The following is a 17910-nucleotide window of genomic DNA, read 5'->3' on the forward strand; positions in this document are numbered from 1 at the left end:
TATGTCACCTGTGTTCTCTCCCTTTTGTGGTACTCAAACCGATCACATAAAATGTACCATGTTAAGCATGTTTAAATGAACATCGATTGGTTCCAACAGGAAGTTCACACTGTTGTGCAACTATCGCCAGTATCATCCATTTCCAAAATTTTCATCATCCGACCTGTATCTTTGTACTCTTTAATTAAGGACCCCCCAGTACCGCTTCCCCTCCGCGCCTGGTAATCACTACGTGTGGAGAAAAGCCAAAAAGCAGACGACTTAGAGACGCAGACATCCAAGTTGGTGAAGAACCTCGGCAGCAGTTTAAGAAAGGCAAGCTGAAAGGTAGAAAGATTTTATCCCAGGGCTGCATGTTTTATTGGGTCCCTAACACGTAGAAAAAAAACCTATTTCCAGCCAGGGCAGCCAAAAGCGCGCATGCGTAAAAGGAAGGTCTTGTTGTTGTTGTTGTTGTTTTTTTTTTGTTTTTTTTTTTTTTTTTTAAAGAAGGCAGCTCTGAGTTTTTTCAAACTCGGAAGGCGGGGGAAGAGGTGGTCCGAACTGGTACAGTGCGCAACACTGCCACCTACTGGCCAGAGAAACGGAACGACACACATCACAAAGGAAAATCCATCGTTTCCTCTGTTCGCCTGTAAAGAGCCCTGCAGATCATAGCTGAGGTGGCAAAGAGGAATGCTGCTGAGGGGGAGCGAAGGCTGCGGTACAATCGAAGTGGCCCGGCCGAACGGTCTTCGGCACAATAGCCTTCTATGGTCCCGCCCCGGAACTAAAGCCAACAGAAGCAGGAAGGCCCGCGTCCGGAAGTTCCGGCGCCCGGTAGAGGAAAAGGCAGGGCTTCGGGATGCGTTCCAATTGTGAGGTTCTGAGCCTGGTTCCGGCGACTGAGTGAGGTCCTTGCCAGTCTGTGTGCCCAGTTCTGAAGACGGTTTCCATACTCGTCCAAGGCCCCAAACCCCTGTTATCCGGCTGCTATTCCTCGGTCCCCGGACTCTCAGACCGTCCTTTGGGCGAGGCGTGTCCGAATCCCCTGGTCATTGTTCTGCCCACTCCAGCCTGTGAACGTTGGTCCCAAGGCACAGTTGCTATCGTCCTCTCAGCCCTCCCTCCCCTGCTGCCTCCAGGCCTATCAAGGCCCTAGAAGACAAACCGGCCACCCCCGGTCCTCTCCGTCCTCAGGGTTGTTCTCCCCAACACGAATATCCAGCTGCCCATGGACCTGCCTTGGACCCTGGACATCAGGAACCCCGCTCCCCTCCCTGGAGTCGCTGTCTAGCACTCCTCTCTCTCATCACCCCCAAAAGGCCTGTTCTCCAGCCCCCTCCCTCTACTGCGTCTACAGCCTAGGCATTAAGCCCTTTAGGGAACCCCCGGTTCCATGGCCACTAGGTCATGTCACATTCTATTAGGCCAGCTTAAGGGGCTATAAATTGTCCCGCGCAAAACGGGTCTTTGCTCCTTCCTCTCTCCTCTCCTGGTACACCCTAATAAAGACGAAATCCTGCAACCTCCTGACCTGTGTCTTTTCTCTATCTGCAGTAACCTTCTAGTGCTCCATGACCCACGCTTCTCAAGAAGTTCAATGGTAATACATTAAAAAGAAGAAGAAGAAGAAAAGAAAAAAGAGCAGTTATCGGACAGGAACTCTCACCACTTCACAGCAACACCGGATCTGCACCTGTATCTCTGCTATCCCTGTGGAATAAGGGACCTTATCCTACCTGAGGCCAGGCCCTTCACCTGGATCCCATGCCCATCTTCTGGAGGAGGAGTAGGACTTTGCAATGATTCCAATTATCACCTACCCATTTATTTCTCCATCATTCTGTTATCTATGATACAAGAGGCAGTAAAACGTAAAGCCATCCCTCATCCCATATCTTTCTGAGACACTGCCACATTTCGCTTGCTGTAAACAGCAAGTCTTCCCTTGTTCTGTAACCATTTTTTTTTTTTTTTTTTTGCTAACTTCTCCAGTCCAGCTTCTATCAGCCTGCCCCCCAAATGAAAACAGCTGTCAAGGGCACCAGTGAATCCCTTTGATGATGTCCTCTCCTCAACCTACTGTACCTCTCTCAGATAGCTCTGGTACACTTAACAATTGCCTGGTTCTTGAAAATGTCCCTCCCTCCCTTTCTTCTAATTTGTATTTTGGCCTATTTGAAAATTTACTCTTTGGGTGATGTTCTCCCAACCCCAGTGGCCACTGTGCTCCTTGTCAGTGTTTATTGCTCACTCCCTATTCCACAGGGCTTTTAACAGGGCCCTTCCCATCTACACTCTCTCTGTGGGTTGTTTCATCCTTGGTGCCAGCACAGAGCATGGACACAATGGGACCTCCCACGTTCGTACCTCATGCATCAACCTGTCCCCTGAGATCCACATTTGTCTGTGTCTTTGCTGGATGACCAGAAGGGAGCAGACACTTAACATGTCCCAAGCACGCCTCTTCATGTGACATGTTCCTTTGGTCTCCACTGCAACCCAGCACCACGTCCTCTGGATTCGATCTTCTGAAAACATCCTGTATCCATCCCGTTCTGTGCTCATCTGCTGCTACTGTTTTCGTATCCAAATAATCTGCTCATCTCTTGTCTTCACGGCAGTAACTCTGGCCTACTCCTGTTCCTCGCACATGCTTCTTCCCTCCTTAGGACATTGGTGATCACAGTTGTCTCTGCCTGGAAGAGTCTCTCCCTGGATCCTTACACGGTGGGTTCCTTCTAACCTTCTGGTTTCTGCTCCATTATTGCCTCCTCAGAGAGGCTCTCCGTGACCACCTTGTGTAAAGTAGGTTGTTCCTGGCCTAGGACCTGGGTTATTTCCTTCCTAACACTTAGCTCACTAACTTCTTTGTTCATTGGTTGGTTGGTTGGTATTCTCTTACTCCCCAGATAAGTGCTGCGTGACCAGCTTGTACAAGAGCACCACACACCTATTAAGAGAGGCTCTCATTAATGTTATGGAATGCCGAATAAAAGGTCACGTGACACCTGTTGTTGCTTTGTTGTGGGTTACTGAGGGGTATCACTGGGGTGGGGGAGGGTTCCTGGATAATCTCCCTTTAAACCCACAGGAACACGTGTGTGCCCCCATGGTAGCTCCTGCAGGTTTTGAGGTGTTTGTGTTAAAGACAAGGTATACCTTCCTTTAAAGTGGCTAAATTAGTTCACTGCTAGGTAAAATGACATGTGCATGATAAATGAGAGGGAGAACGAGAAGATGTTAGCTCATGGTAAGGTCACGTAGGGTGGGCAGCAGTGCTGTCTGGACTTCATCTAGTAAGTTCTCTGGCTGCATGGCAACAGAAATGTTCCTTAGTCTCTGTGTGACTTGGTTTCTCCATCTGCACTAAGGGCAGTGAAGGCATGTGCCCATACTGTGACTGAGACTGTCTATTCTCAGAACAGGGCTGGCACCGGGAGCTCTCAAAAGGAGTTTGATGCATCATTGCTGTGCGTGTGTGAGCGCGACTGCCTGTGGGAGAATCAGGAGCCTGAGAAGAGCTGCTGGAGGCCGGAATGCTCCCACCTGTCTTGTCTTGATGGAACCCACAGCCATGAACTAGCTAGGGAGAAACTGCCCTGGTTAGGACTGAGTCAGGAACCTGTACTGTAACTTCAGCAGGAAGGCTCCTGAAGGCATTGTGCCCAGAATGGGAAGTTCTCAAGGAAACATTTTCATTTCAGGGATTTTATGATGAGGACTGGTGTGGTTTCATTCTGTTTTCCAGCCATGTAGACTGTGCTCCCCCCCGTAATGATAGAAGGTATTTCCTTTGAAAGATTAAATATTGAGCCAATCGCAGGGCTGATCTTTTCATTGACTGTGTGGTAAATATGAGACTAGACAAAAGGTTGCCTATCCCAAGACATTCCTGCACTAGTCAGAGAGAAACAGGCAACTCAGCTTGCCCCCGAACTCCTGGAAGACATCACAAGCTTTGAGTAAGTTCATCTCTGCTTCCCGAGTATCCTTCACAGTTACCAGGCGCTGGTGGGTGCAGAGGACTTGGGAGAGGAGCTCTCTGGGCTCCGACACTACAATTGCTGACAAACATCTCCTAGGAACCTTAAAACATGTTGTCTGTGGCACTTGTTGGGTAGAACACTGGGCGTTTTAGGAAACCAGTTTGACAATAAATTATATTATGCTAAAAAAAAAAAAAATAAATAAATAAATAAATAAAACGTGGTGTCTGTCTTTGAACTCCGAGTTTACTTTTATAGATTTTCTGTGCTGATGATGGCACAAGGGTTCATGATTGGTAAGCCAGTCTCTTAAAAACAAAAACAAAAACAAAAACAAACAAATCCTAAAGCTTTCCCTTTGGGATCTGGATATACTATATAGGAGTCTTGTCAGCATGAAGGTCAAGCAAAGATGAATGTTGTCCCCCAGTATTGGAGGAGTACATGACACAAAGAGGTGGCCGATGGAGGTAAGGCTCTCAGGTCAGACTCCCCTGAATGGGAGGGGACAAGTGAGATGTATCAGACAAGTGGAGGAAAGGATTTTGCACGTATTTGCGTTTGGGACTCAGAGGAGTTCACTTTGCAGGCTGACCCAGCAGTCTCTTTGGGCAGAGGGATGGCCGAAGTTTAGGAACTTAGCTTACTGGAGCTGATCTTGGCTCCTGCTGTGTGCTGTGACCTCCCAGAGGCTGCATCCCCAGGTAAGGAAATGTGGAAAGTGAGTGACTCCCCATCAGGGGTTAATGAAGGAGGACTAAGCACGCAGCAGACTAGGTGACCCTGCAGCTGAGGCTGTGGAGCAACAGCCCTTCCCACAGAAGTGATGGACGTTGAGACCAAGAATCCAAGAGGTCTCCACATGCCAACACAGGTGAGCTGAGGCTGGGTCAGCCAGGAAGCAGCAGGTACTGGCCAAGAGGAGAGAGGAAAAAGCAGGTTTCACCAGCCACATGCAAGGTGGTGCAGGTCACTTCACCACGTGGACCAGGGACACAAGAGTCCTCCTTCCCTCAGAAACCACCCAGGACACTGTGAGCAACATAAGGATTTCATGCACCCCATTCCAGCACCACCCGGGGAGACTTGTAAACCACACATACACCTTCCCCACTTGGAGGCAAGAAGGAAGGTGTGGTGGAAATCTGAACGACTGAGCACTTCCTCAGCTAGACCAGTCACATGATTGATATCAAAGATGCTTAGCAGATCATCAATGGATTCAGTGGGGTTTTTGCTCCTTTTCTGTGTAGTCCTGAGAGTGAATAATCATGAAGACCACATCAGCCAGAGAGAATCAGTTACCCACCGTGCCCTTGTGGTCTGAGGAGCACTGGTGAGTCTGTGATCCCAGCTCACCATCCCCACAGGCCCCTGCTCTGTCCACCCTCCAATCAGTCCATGTTAGAGGAGGATGGGGCATCCTTGCCTTGTCCTCTCCTTTAACTAGGACAACGTTTCATGTCCCATAAATGGACCCCCAAAGCAGAGCACAGAAGGAAGAGCAGACCAGACAGACACAGCGGAGTAACTCATAAGAGCTGTCACTGAGGTGAGCAGGTCCTTCTCAAGTCTGTCGTGCCCTCCACGAGTGATGCCAGGCTCCATTCTCCTTTAACAACACAGGCCCCTTTTTCCAGGGCCTGAGCCATGCATAAAATGCTGTAGCATCCTTTAGGGCTGGAGAAAATCACAAACACATTAGAGCTACTCTGCTTTCATTGCCTCCGTAGCCTTCTGGGACCTCCCTGTTGTGCAGGATGCTTTTTTGGGGGGCTGTGGTTCCTCCCCCAGTTCCTTCTGAAGGCATCTCAGGCTTATACCTCTCTCCTTCCATCCTCTACGATACACCTATCCCTTCAGTCCTAGCCAAAGCACATTCCCATTCTGAAGTGAGATCTATTAGGCAGTGAGAGGGAGGGAGAAGGGGCTGTGTGCTGGAAGGGGGTGAGCCATTCTGTTGTCATGGCAACATTCTTCTGCAGCTCCTCACTGGGTCACTCAGTCTCAGGCGTCAGCTTGCCTGAAGGTCCAGGATAGATGGGAAAGCACTTGTCTCCCTCTCCTTGTCTTTTAGTGATGAGACGTTGAGATGATTTAGAAAGAGAAAAATGGTTACCAGGGTAACTGAAGCTTCATCCATCTGACTCAAGAGGAAAAAAGCCCAAGCCACAAAAGGGAGTAGAAACTAAACCACAGGATGTATTGTGGGAGGCCACCCATAGAGAAAGGGTCCTGACTGTCAACAAATGTGCTTGTTACACACGCACACGTGGATACAGAGGAGCACTGCTTCCAGCCCAGAGCAGCACACTGACTGAGGCAATAGGTACCAAGGGGGAGACCTGATGAGACAACGAGGAGGGAATGCAGGCCAACCCAGATCAAGCAAGGCAAGAGGGGCAATGTACCTTTTCAGTAGTTATCTACCGGTTCTTTCACGGCTTATTTGAAATCCGCATTTCATTTCCACCTATTTGTGTAACTACTTATTTAGGACAAACTCTATCCTATGTCACCTGTGTTCTCTCCCTTTTGTGGTACTCAAACCGATCACATAAAATGTACCATGTTAAGCATGTTTAAATGAACATCGATTGGTTCCAACAGGAAGTTCACACTGTTGTGCAACTATCGCCAGTATCATCCATTTCCAAAATTTTCATCATCCGACCTGTATCTTTGTACTCTTTAATTAAGGACCCCCCAGTACCGCTTCCCCTCCGCGCCTGGTAATCACTACGTGTGGAGAAAAGCCAAAAAGCAGACGACTTAGAGACGCAGACATCCAAGTTGGTGAAGAACCTCGGCAGCAGTTTAAGAAAGGCAAGCTGAAAGGTAGAAAGATTTTATCCCAGGGCTGCATGTTTTATTGGGTCCCTAACACGTAGAAAAAAAACCTATTTCCAGCCAGGGCAGCCAAAAGCGCGCATGCGTAAAAGGAAGGTCTTGTTGTTGTTGTTGTTGTTTTTTTTTTGTTTTTTTTTTTTTTTTTTAAAGAAGGCAGCTCTGAGTTTTTTCAAACTCGGAAGGCGGGGGAAGAGGTGGTCCGAACTGGTACAGTGCGCAACACTGCCACCTACTGGCCAGAGAAACGGAACGACACACATCACAAAGGAAAATCCATCGTTTCCTCTGTTCGCCTGTAAAGAGCCCTGCAGATCATAGCTGAGGTGGCAAAGAGGAATGCTGCTGAGGGGGAGCGAAGGCTGCGGTACAATCGAAGTGGCCCGGCCGAACGGTCTTCGGCACAATAGCCTTCTATGGTCCCGCCCCGGAACTAAAGCCAACAGAAGCAGGAAGGCCCGCGTCCGGAAGTTCCGGCGCCCGGTAGAGGAAAAGGCAGGGCTTCGGGATGCGTTCCAATTGTGAGGTTCTGAGCCTGGTTCCGGCGACTGAGTGAGGTCCTTGCCAGTCTGTGTGCCCAGTTCTGAAGACGGTTTCCATACTCGTCCAAGGCCCCAAACCCCTGTTATCCGGCTGCTATTCCTCGGTCCCCGGACTCTCAGACCGTCCTTTGGGCGAGGCGTGTCCGAATCCCCTGGTCATTGTTCTGCCCACTCCAGCCTGTGAACGTTGGTCCCAAGGCACAGTTGCTATCGTCCTCTCAGCCCTCCCTCCCCTGCTGCCTCCAGGCCTATCAAGGCCCTAGAAGACAAACCGGCCACCCCCGGTCCTCTCCGTCCTCAGGGTTGTTCTCCCCAACACGAATATCCAGCTGCCCATGGACCTGCCTTGGACCCTGGACATCAGGAACCCCGCTCCCCTCCCTGGAGTCGCTGTCTAGCACTCCTCTCTCTCATCACCCCCAAAAGGCCTGTTCTCCAGCCCCCTCCCTCTACTGCGTCTACAGCCTAGGCATTAAGCCCTTTAGGGAACCCCCGGTTCCATGGCCACTAGGTCATGTCACATTCTATTAGGCCAGCTTAAGGGGCTATAAATTGTCCCGCGCAAAACGGGTCTTTGCTCCTTCCTCTCTCCTCTCCTGGTACACCCTAATAAAGACGAAATCCTGCAACCTCCTGACCTGTGTCTTTTCTCTATCTGCAGTAACCTTCTAGTGCTCCATGACCCACGCTTCTCAAGAAGTTCAATGGTAATACATTAAAAAGAAGAAGAAGAAGAAAAGAAAAAAGAGCAGTTATCGGACAGGAACTCTCACCACTTCACAGCAACACCGGATCTGCACCTGTATCTCTGCTATCCCTGTGGAATAAGGGACCTTATCCTACCTGAGGCCAGGCCCTTCACCTGGATCCCATGCCCATCTTCTGGAGGAGGAGTAGGACTTTGCAATGATTCCAATTATCACCTACCCATTTATTTCTCCATCATTCTGTTATCTATGATACAAGAGGCAGTAAAACGTAAAGCCATCCCTCATCCCATATCTTTCTGAGACACTGCCACATTTCGCTTGCTGTAAACAGCAAGTCTTCCCTTGTTCTGTAACCATTTTTTTTTTTTTTTTTTTGCTAACTTCTCCAGTCCAGCTTCTATCAGCCTGCCCCCCAAATGAAAACAGCTGTCAAGGGCACCAGTGAATCCCTTTGATGATGTCCTCTCCTCAACCTACTGTACCTCTCTCAGATAGCTCTGGTACACTTAACAATTGCCTGGTTCTTGAAAATGTCCCTCCCTCCCTTTCTTCTAATTTGTATTTTGGCCTATTTGAAAATTTACTCTTTGGGTGATGTTCTCCCAACCCCAGTGGCCACTGTGCTCCTTGTCAGTGTTTATTGCTCACTCCCTATTCCACAGGGCTTTTAACAGGGCCCTTCCCATCTACACTCTCTCTGTGGGTTGTTTCATCCTTGGTGCCAGCACAGAGCATGGACACAATGGGACCTCCCACGTTCGTACCTCATGCATCAACCTGTCCCCTGAGATCCACATTTGTCTGTGTCTTTGCTGGATGACCAGAAGGGAGCAGACACTTAACATGTCCCAAGCACGCCTCTTCATGTGACATGTTCCTTTGGTCTCCACTGCAACCCAGCACCACGTCCTCTGGATTCGATCTTCTGAAAACATCCTGTATCCATCCCGTTCTGTGCTCATCTGCTGCTACTGTTTTCGTATCCAAATAATCTGCTCATCTCTTGTCTTCACGGCAGTAACTCTGGCCTACTCCTGTTCCTCGCACATGCTTCTTCCCTCCTTAGGACATTGGTGATCACAGTTGTCTCTGCCTGGAAGAGTCTCTCCCTGGATCCTTACACGGTGGGTTCCTTCTAACCTTCTGGTTTCTGCTCCATTATTGCCTCCTCAGAGAGGCTCTCCGTGACCACCTTGTGTAAAGTAGGTTGTTCCTGGCCTAGGACCTGGGTTATTTCCTTCCTAACACTTAGCTCACTAACTTCTTTGTTCATTGGTTGGTTGGTTGGTATTCTCTTACTCCCCAGATAAGTGCTGCGTGACCAGCTTGTACAAGAGCACCACACACCTATTAAGAGAGGCTCTCATTAATGTTATGGAATGCCGAATAAAAGGTCACGTGACACCTGTTGTTGCTTTGTTGTGGGTTACTGAGGGGTATCACTGGGGTGGGGGAGGGTTCCTGGATAATCTCCCTTTAAACCCACAGGAACACGTGTGTGCCCCCATGGTAGCTCCTGCAGGTTTTGAGGTGTTTGTGTTAAAGACAAGGTATACCTTCCTTTAAAGTGGCTAAATTAGTTCACTGCTAGGTAAAATGACATGTGCATGATAAATGAGAGGGAGAACGAGAAGATGTTAGCTCATGGTAAGGTCACGTAGGGTGGGCAGCAGTGCTGTCTGGACTTCATCTAGTAAGTTCTCTGGCTGCATGGCAACAGAAATGTTCCTTAGTCTCTGTGTGACTTGGTTTCTCCATCTGCACTAAGGGCAGTGAAGGCATGTGCCCATACTGTGACTGAGACTGTCTATTCTCAGAACAGGGCTGGCACCGGGAGCTCTCAAAAGGAGTTTGATGCATCATTGCTGTGCGTGTGTGAGCGCGACTGCCTGTGGGAGAATCAGGAGCCTGAGAAGAGCTGCTGGAGGCCGGAATGCTCCCACCTGTCTTGTCTTGATGGAACCCACAGCCATGAACTAGCTAGGGAGAAACTGCCCTGGTTAGGACTGAGTCAGGAACCTGTACTGTAACTTCAGCAGGAAGGCTCCTGAAGGCATTGTGCCCAGAATGGGAAGTTCTCAAGGAAACATTTTCATTTCAGGGATTTTATGATGAGGACTGGTGTGGTTTCATTCTGTTTTCCAGCCATGTAGACTGTGCTCCCCCCCGTAATGATAGAAGGTATTTCCTTTGAAAGATTAAATATTGAGCCAATCGCAGGGCTGATCTTTTCATTGACTGTGTGGTAAATATGAGACTAGACAAAAGGTTGCCTATCCCAAGACATTCCTGCACTAGTCAGAGAGAAACAGGCAACTCAGCTTGCCCCCGAACTCCTGGAAGACATCACAAGCTTTGAGTAAGTTCATCTCTGCTTCCCGAGTATCCTTCACAGTTACCAGGCGCTGGTGGGTGCAGAGGACTTGGGAGAGGAGCTCTCTGGGCTCCGACACTACAATTGCTGACAAACATCTCCTAGGAACCTTAAAACATGTTGTCTGTGGCACTTGTTGGGTAGAACACTGGGCGTTTTAGGAAACCAGTTTGACAATAAATTATATTATGCTAAAAAAAATAAATAAATAAATAAATAAATAAATAAATAAAACGTGGTGTCTGTCTTTGAACTCCGAGTTTACTTTTATAGATTTTCTGTGCTGATGATGGCACAAGGGTTCATGATTGGTAAGCCAGTCTCTTAAAAACAAAAACAAAAACAAAAACAAACAAATCCTAAAGCTTTCCCTTTGGGATCTGGATATACTATATAGGAGTCTTGTCAGCATGAAGGTCAAGCAAAGATGAATGTTGTCCCCCAGTATTGGAGGAGTACATGACACAAAGAGGTGGCCGATGGAGGTAAGGCTCTCAGGTCAGACTCCCCTGAATGGGAGGGGACAAGTGAGATGTATCAGACAAGTGGAGGAAAGGATTTTGCACGTATTTGCGTTTGGGACTCAGAGGAGTTCACTTTGCAGGCTGACCCAGCAGTCTCTTTGGGCAGAGGGATGGCCGAAGTTTAGGAACTTAGCTTACTGGAGCTGATCTTGGCTCCTGCTGTGTGCTGTGACCTCCCAGAGGCTGCATCCCCAGGTAAGGAAATGTGGAAAGTGAGTGACTCCCCATCAGGGGTTAATGAAGGAGGACTAAGCACGCAGCAGACTAGGTGACCCTGCAGCTGAGGCTGTGGAGCAACAGCCCTTCCCACAGAAGTGATGGACGTTGAGACCAAGAATCCAAGAGGTCTCCACATGCCAACACAGGTGAGCTGAGGCTGGGTCAGCCAGGAAGCAGCAGGTACTGGCCAAGAGGAGAGAGGAAAAAGCAGGTTTCACCAGCCACATGCAAGGTGGTGCAGGTCACTTCACCACGTGGACCAGGGACACAAGAGTCCTCCTTCCCTCAGAAACCACCCAGGACACTGTGAGCAACATAAGGATTTCATGCACCCCATTCCAGCACCACCCGGGGAGACTTGTAAACCACACATACACCTTCCCCACTTGGAGGCAAGAAGGAAGGTGTGGTGGAAATCTGAACGACTGAGCACTTCCTCAGCTAGACCAGTCACATGATTGATATCAAAGATGCTTAGCAGATCATCAATGGATTCAGTGGGGTTTTTGCTCCTTTTCTGTGTAGTCCTGAGAGTGAATAATCATGAAGACCACATCAGCCAGAGAGAATCAGTTACCCACCGTGCCCTTGTGGTCTGAGGAGCACTGGTGAGTCTGTGATCCCAGCTCACCATCCCCACAGGCCCCTGCTCTGTCCACCCTCCAATCAGTCCATGTTAGAGGAGGATGGGGCATCCTTGCCTTGTCCTCTCCTTTAACTAGGACAACGTTTCATGTCCCATAAATGGACCCCCAAAGCAGAGCACAGAAGGAAGAGCAGACCAGACAGACACAGCGGAGTAACTCATAAGAGCTGTCACTGAGGTGAGCAGGTCCTTCTCAAGTCTGTCGTGCCCTCCACGAGTGATGCCAGGCTCCATTCTCCTTTAACAACACAGGCCCCTTTTTCCAGGGCCTGAGCCATGCATAAAATGCTGTAGCATCCTTTAGGGCTGGAGAAAATCACAAACACATTAGAGCTACTCTGCTTTCATTGCCTCCGTAGCCTTCTGGGACCTCCCTGTTGTGCAGGATGCTTTTTTGGGGGGCTGTGGTTCCTCCCCCAGTTCCTTCTGAAGGCATCTCAGGCTTATACCTCTCTCCTTCCATCCTCTACGATACACCTATCCCTTCAGTCCTAGCCAAAGCACATTCCCATTCTGAAGTGAGATCTATCAGGCAGTGAGAGGGAGGGAGAAGGGGCTGTGTGCTGGAAGGGGGTGAGCCATTCTGTTGTCATGGCAACATTCTTCTGCAGCTCCTCACTGGGTCACTCAGTCTCAGGCGTCAGCTTGCCTGAAGGTCCAGGATAGATGGGAAAGCACTTGTCTCCCTCTCCTTGTCTTTTAGTGATGAGACGTTGAGATGATTTAGAAAGAGAAAAATGGTTACCAGGGTAACTGAAGCTTCATCCATCTGACTCAAGAGGAAAAAAGCCCAAGCCACAAAAGGGAGTAGAAACTAAACCACAGGATGTATTGTGGGAGGCCACCCATAGAGAAAGGGTCCTGACTGTCAACAAATGTGCTTGTTACACACGCACACGTGGATACAGAGGAGCACTGCTTCCAGCCCAGAGCAGCACACTGACTGAGGCAATAGGTACCAAGGGGGAGACCTGATGAGACAACGAGGAGGGAATGCAGGCCAACCCAGATCAAGCAAGGCAAGAGGGGCAATGTACCTTTTCAGTAGTTATCTACCGGTTCTTTCACGGCTTATTTGAAATCCGCATTTCATTTCCACCTATTTGTGTAACTACTTATTTAGGACAAACTCTATCCTATGTCACCTGTGTTCTCTCCCTTTTGTGGTACTCAAACCGATCACATAAAATGTACCATGTTAAGCATGTTTAAATGAACATCGATTGGTTCCAACAGGAAGTTCACACTGTTGTGCAACTATCGCCAGTATCATCCATTTCCAAAATTTTCATCATCCGACCTGTATCTTTGTACTCTTTAATTAAGGACCCCCCAGTACCGCTTCCCCTCCGCGCCTGGTAATCACTACGTGTGGAGAAAAGCCAAAAAGCAGACGACTTAGAGACGCAGACATCCAAGTTGGTGAAGAACCTCGGCAGCAGTTTAAGAAAGGCAAGCTGAAAGGTAGAAAGATTTTATCCCAGGGCTGCATGTTTTATTGGGTCCCTAACACGTAGAAAAAAAACCTATTTCCAGCCAGGGCAGCCAAAAGCGCGCATGCGTAAAAGGAAGGTCTTGTTGTTGTTGTTGTTGTTTTTTTTTTGTTTTGTTTTTTTTTTTTAAAGAAGGCAGCTCTGAGTTTTTTCAAACTCGGAAGGCGGGGGAAGAGGTGGTCCGAACTGGTACAGTGCGCAACACTGCCACCTACTGGCCAGAGAAACGGAACGACACACATCACAAAGGAAAATCCATCGTTTCCTCTGTTCGCCTGTAAAGAGCCCTGCAGATCATAGCTGAGGTGGCAAAGAGGAATGCTGCTGAGGGGGAGCGAAGGCTGCGGTACAATCGAAGTGGCCCGGCCGAACGGTCTTCGGCACAATAGCCTTCTATGGTCCCGCCCCGGAACTAAGCCAACAGAAGCAGGAAGGCCCGCGTCCGGAAGTTCCGGCGCCCGGTAGAGGAAAAGGCAGGGCTTCGGGATGCGTTCCAATTGTGAGGTTCTGAGCCTGGTTCCGGCGACTGAGTGAGGTCCTTGCCAGTCTGTGTGCCCAGTTCTGAAGACGGTTTCCATACTCGTCCAAGGCCCCAAACCCCTGTTATCCGGCTGCTATTCCTCGGTCCCCGGACTCTCAGACCGTCCTTTGGGCGAGGCGTGTCCGAATCCCCTGGTCATTGTTCTGCCCACTCCAGCCTGTGAACGTTGGTCCCAAGGCACAGTTGCTATCGTCCTCTCAGCCCTCCCTCCCCTGCTGCCTCCAGGCCTATCAAGGCCCTAGAAGACAAACCGGCCACCCCCGGTCCTCTCCGTCCTCAGGGTTGTTCTCCCCAACACGAATATCCAGCTGCCCATGGACCTGCCTTGGACCCTGGACATCAGGAACCCCGCTCCCCTCCCTGGAGTCGCTGTCTAGCACTCCTCTCTCTCATCACCCCCAAAAGGCCTGTTCTCCAGCCCCCTCCCTCTACTGCGTCTACAGCCTAGGCATTAAGCCCTTTAGGGAACCCCCGGTTCCATGGCCACTAGGTCATGTCACATTCTATTAGGCCAGCTTAAGGGGCTATAAATTGTCCCGCGCAAAACGGGTCTTTGCTCCTTCCTCTCTCCTCTCCTGGTACACCCTAATAAAGACGAAATCCTGCAACCTCCTGACCTGTGTCTTTTCTCTATCTGCAGTAACCTTCTAGTGCTCCATGACCCACGCTTCTCAAGAAGTTCAATGGTAATACATTAAAAAGAAGAAGAAGAAGAAAAGAAAAAAGAGCAGTTATCGGACAGGAACTCTCACCACTTCACAGCAACACCGGATCTGCACCTGTATCTCTGCTATCCCTGTGGAATAAGGGACCTTATCCTACCTGAGGCCAGGCCCTTCACCTGGATCCCATGCCCATCTTCTGGAGGAGGAGTAGGACTTTGCAATGATTCCAATTATCACCTACCCATTTATTTCTCCATCATTCTGTTATCTATGATACAAGAGGCAGTAAAACGTAAAGCCATCCCTCATCCCATATCTTTCTGAGACACTGCCACATTTCGCTTGCTGTAAACAGCAAGTCTTCCCTTGTTCTGTAACCATTTTTTTTTTTTTTTTTTTTTTTGCTAACTTCTCCAGTCCAGCTTCTATCAGCCTGCCCCCCAAATGAAAACAGCTGTCAAGGGCACCAGTGAATCCCTTTGATGATGTCCTCTCCTCAACCTACTGTACCTCTCTCAGATAGCTCTGGTACACTTAACAATTGCCTGGTTCTTGAAAATGTCCCTCCCTCCCTTTCTTCTAATTTGTATTTTGGCCTATTTGAAAATTTACTCTTTGGGTGATGTTCTCCCAACCCCAGTGGCCACTGTGCTCCTTGTCAGTGTTTATTGCTCACTCCCTATTCCACAGGGCTTTTAACAGGGCCCTTCCCATCTACACTCTCTCTGTGGGTTGTTTCATCCTTGGTGCCAGCACAGAGCATGGACACAATGGGACCTCCCACGTTCGTACCTCATGCATCAACCTGTCCCCTGAGATCCACATTTGTCTGTGTCTTTGCTGGATGACCAGAAGGGAGCAGACACTTAACATGTCCCAAGCACGCCTCTTCATGTGACATGTTCCTTTGGTCTCCACTGCAACCCAGCACCACGTCCTCTGGATTCGATCTTCTGAAAACATCCTGTATCCATCCCGTTCTGTGCTCATCTGCTGCTACTGTTTTCGTATCCAAATAATCTGCTCATCTCTTGTCTTCACGGCAGTAACTCTGGCCTACTCCTGTTCCTCGCACATGCTTCTTCCCTCCTTAGGACATTGGTGATCACAGTTGTCTCTGCCTGGAAGAGTCTCTCCCTGGATCCTTACACGGTGGGTTCCTTCTAACCTTCTGGTTTCTGCTCCATTATTGCCTCCTCAGAGAGGCTCTCCGTGACCACCTTGTGTAAAGTAGGTTGTTCCTGGCCTAGGACCTGGGTTATTTCCTTCCTAACACTTAGCTCACTAACTTCTTTGTTCATTGGTTGGTTGGTTGGTATTCTCTTACTCCCCAGATAAGTGCTGCGTGACCAGCTTGTACAAGAGCACCACACACCTATTAAGAGAGGCTCTCATTAATGTTATGGAATGCCGAATAAAAGGTCACGTGACACCTGTTGTTGCTTTGTTGTGGGTTACTGAGGGGTATCACTGGGGTGGGGGAGGGTTCCTGGATAATCTCCCTTTAAACCCACAGGAACACGTGTGTGCCCCCATGGTAGCTCCTGCAGGTTTTGAGGTGTTTGTGTTAAAGACAAGGTATACCTTCCTTTAAAGTGGCTAAATTAGTTCACTGCTAGGTAAAATGACATGTGCATGATAAATGAGAGGGAGAACGAGAAGATGTTAGCTCATGGTAAGGTCACGTAGGGTGGGCAGCAGTGCTGTCTGGACTTCATCTAGTAAGTTCTCTGGCTGCATGGCAACAGAAATGTTCCTTAGTCTCTGTGTGACTTGGTTTCTCCATCTGCACTAAGGGCAGTGAAGGCATGTGCCCATACTGTGACTGAGACTGTCTATTCTCAGAACAGGGCTGGCACCGGGAGCTCTCAAAAGGAGTTTGATGCATCATTGCTGTGCGTGTGTGAGCGCGACTGCCTGTGGGAGAATCAGGAGCCTGAGAAGAGCTGCTGGAGGCCGGAATGCTCCCACCTGTCTTGTCTTGATGGAACCCACAGCCATGAACTAGCTAGGGAGAAACTGCCCTGGTTAGGACTGAGTCAGGAACCTGTACTGTAACTTCAGCAGGAAGGCTCCTGAAGGCATTGTGCCCAGAATGGGAAGTTCTCAAGGAAACATTTTCATTTCAGGGATTTTATGATGAGGACTGGTGTGGTTTCATTCTGTTTTCCAGCCATGTAGACTGTGCTCCCCCCCGTAATGATAGAAGGTATTTCCTTTGAAAGATTAAATATTGAGCCAATCGCAGGGCTGATCTTTTCATTGACTGTGTGGTAAATATGAGACTAGACAAAAGGTTGCCTATCCCAAGACATTCCTGCACTAGTCAGAGAGAAACAGGCAACTCAGCTTGCCCCCGAACTCCTGGAAGACATCACAAGCTTTGAGTAAGTTCATCTCTGCTTCCCGAGTATCCTTCACAGTTACCAGGCGCTGGTGGGTGCAGAGGACTTGGGAGAGGAGCTCTCTGGGCTCCGACACTACAATTGCTGACAAACATCTCCTAGGAACCTTAAAACATGTTGTCTGTGGCACTTGTTGGGTAGAACACTGGGCGTTTTAGGAAACCAGTTTGACAATAAATTATATTATGCTAAAATAAATAAATAAATAAATAAATAAATAAAACGTGGTGTCTGTCTTTGAACTCCGAGTTTACTTTTATAGATTTTCTGTGCTGATGATGGCACAAGGGTTCATGATTGGTAAGCCAGTCTCTTAAAAACAAAAACAAAAACAAAAACAAACAAATCCTAAAGCTTTCCCTTTGGGATCTGGATATACTATATAGGAGTCTTGTCAGCATGAAGGTCAAGCAAAGATGAATGTTGTCCCCCAGTATTGGAGGAGTACATGACACAAAGAGGTGGCCGATGGAGGTAAGGCTCTCAGGTCAGACTCCCCTGAATGGGAGGGGACAAGTGAGATGTATCAGACAAGTGGAGGAAAGGATTTTGCACGTATTTGCGTTTGGGACTCAGAGGAGTTCACTTTGCAGGCTGACCCAGCAGTCTCTTTGGGCAGAGGGATGGCCGAAGTTTAGGAACTTAGCTTACTGGAGCTGATCTTGGCTCCTGCTGTGTGCTGTGACCTCCCAGAGGCTGCATCCCCAGGTAAGGAAATGTGGAAAGTGAGTGACTCCCCATCAGGGGTTAATGAAGGAGGACTAAGCACGCAGCAGACTAGGTGACCCTGCAGCTGAGGCTGTGGAGCAACAGCCCTTCCCACAGAAGTGATGGACGTTGAGACCAAGAATCCAAGAGGTCTCCACATGCCAACACAGGTGAGCTGAGGCTGGGTCAGCCAGGAAGCAGCAGGTACTGGCCAAGAGGAGAGAGGAAAAAGCAGGTTTCACCAGCCACATGCAAGGTGGTGCAG

At 49.0% G+C, this 17910-nt stretch overlaps 1 long non-coding RNA gene across 12 annotated transcripts in view; it reads left to right on the plus strand.

Moving 5' to 3' along the window:
- Positions 1-17279, plus strand: part of LOC124522311 (uncharacterized) — a 42656-nt gene extending 25377 nt beyond the window's left edge. For 9 of the 12 annotated variants that reach the window (XR_006964743.1, XR_006964749.1, XR_006964752.1 and 6 more), the window contains 3 exons: positions 1540-2712; positions 8022-13297; positions 14508-17279. This is a non-coding gene — a long non-coding RNA (uncharacterized LOC124522311). The remainder of the gene's footprint in view (positions 1-1539; positions 2713-8021; positions 13298-14507) is intronic. The other 3 variants (XR_006964746.1, XR_006964750.1, XR_006964753.1) reach the window with 3 other exon arrangements.
- Positions 17280-17910: the final 631 nt, after the last annotated feature.

This window comes from Lynx rufus, unplaced genomic scaffold (assembly GCF_022079265.1).
Source record: "Lynx rufus isolate CCGP_SWC_20201006 ecotype Redwood Valley unplaced genomic scaffold, mLynRuf1.p SCAF_35, whole genome shotgun sequence".
Lineage (NCBI taxonomy): Eukaryota > Metazoa > Chordata > Mammalia > Carnivora > Felidae > Lynx > Lynx rufus.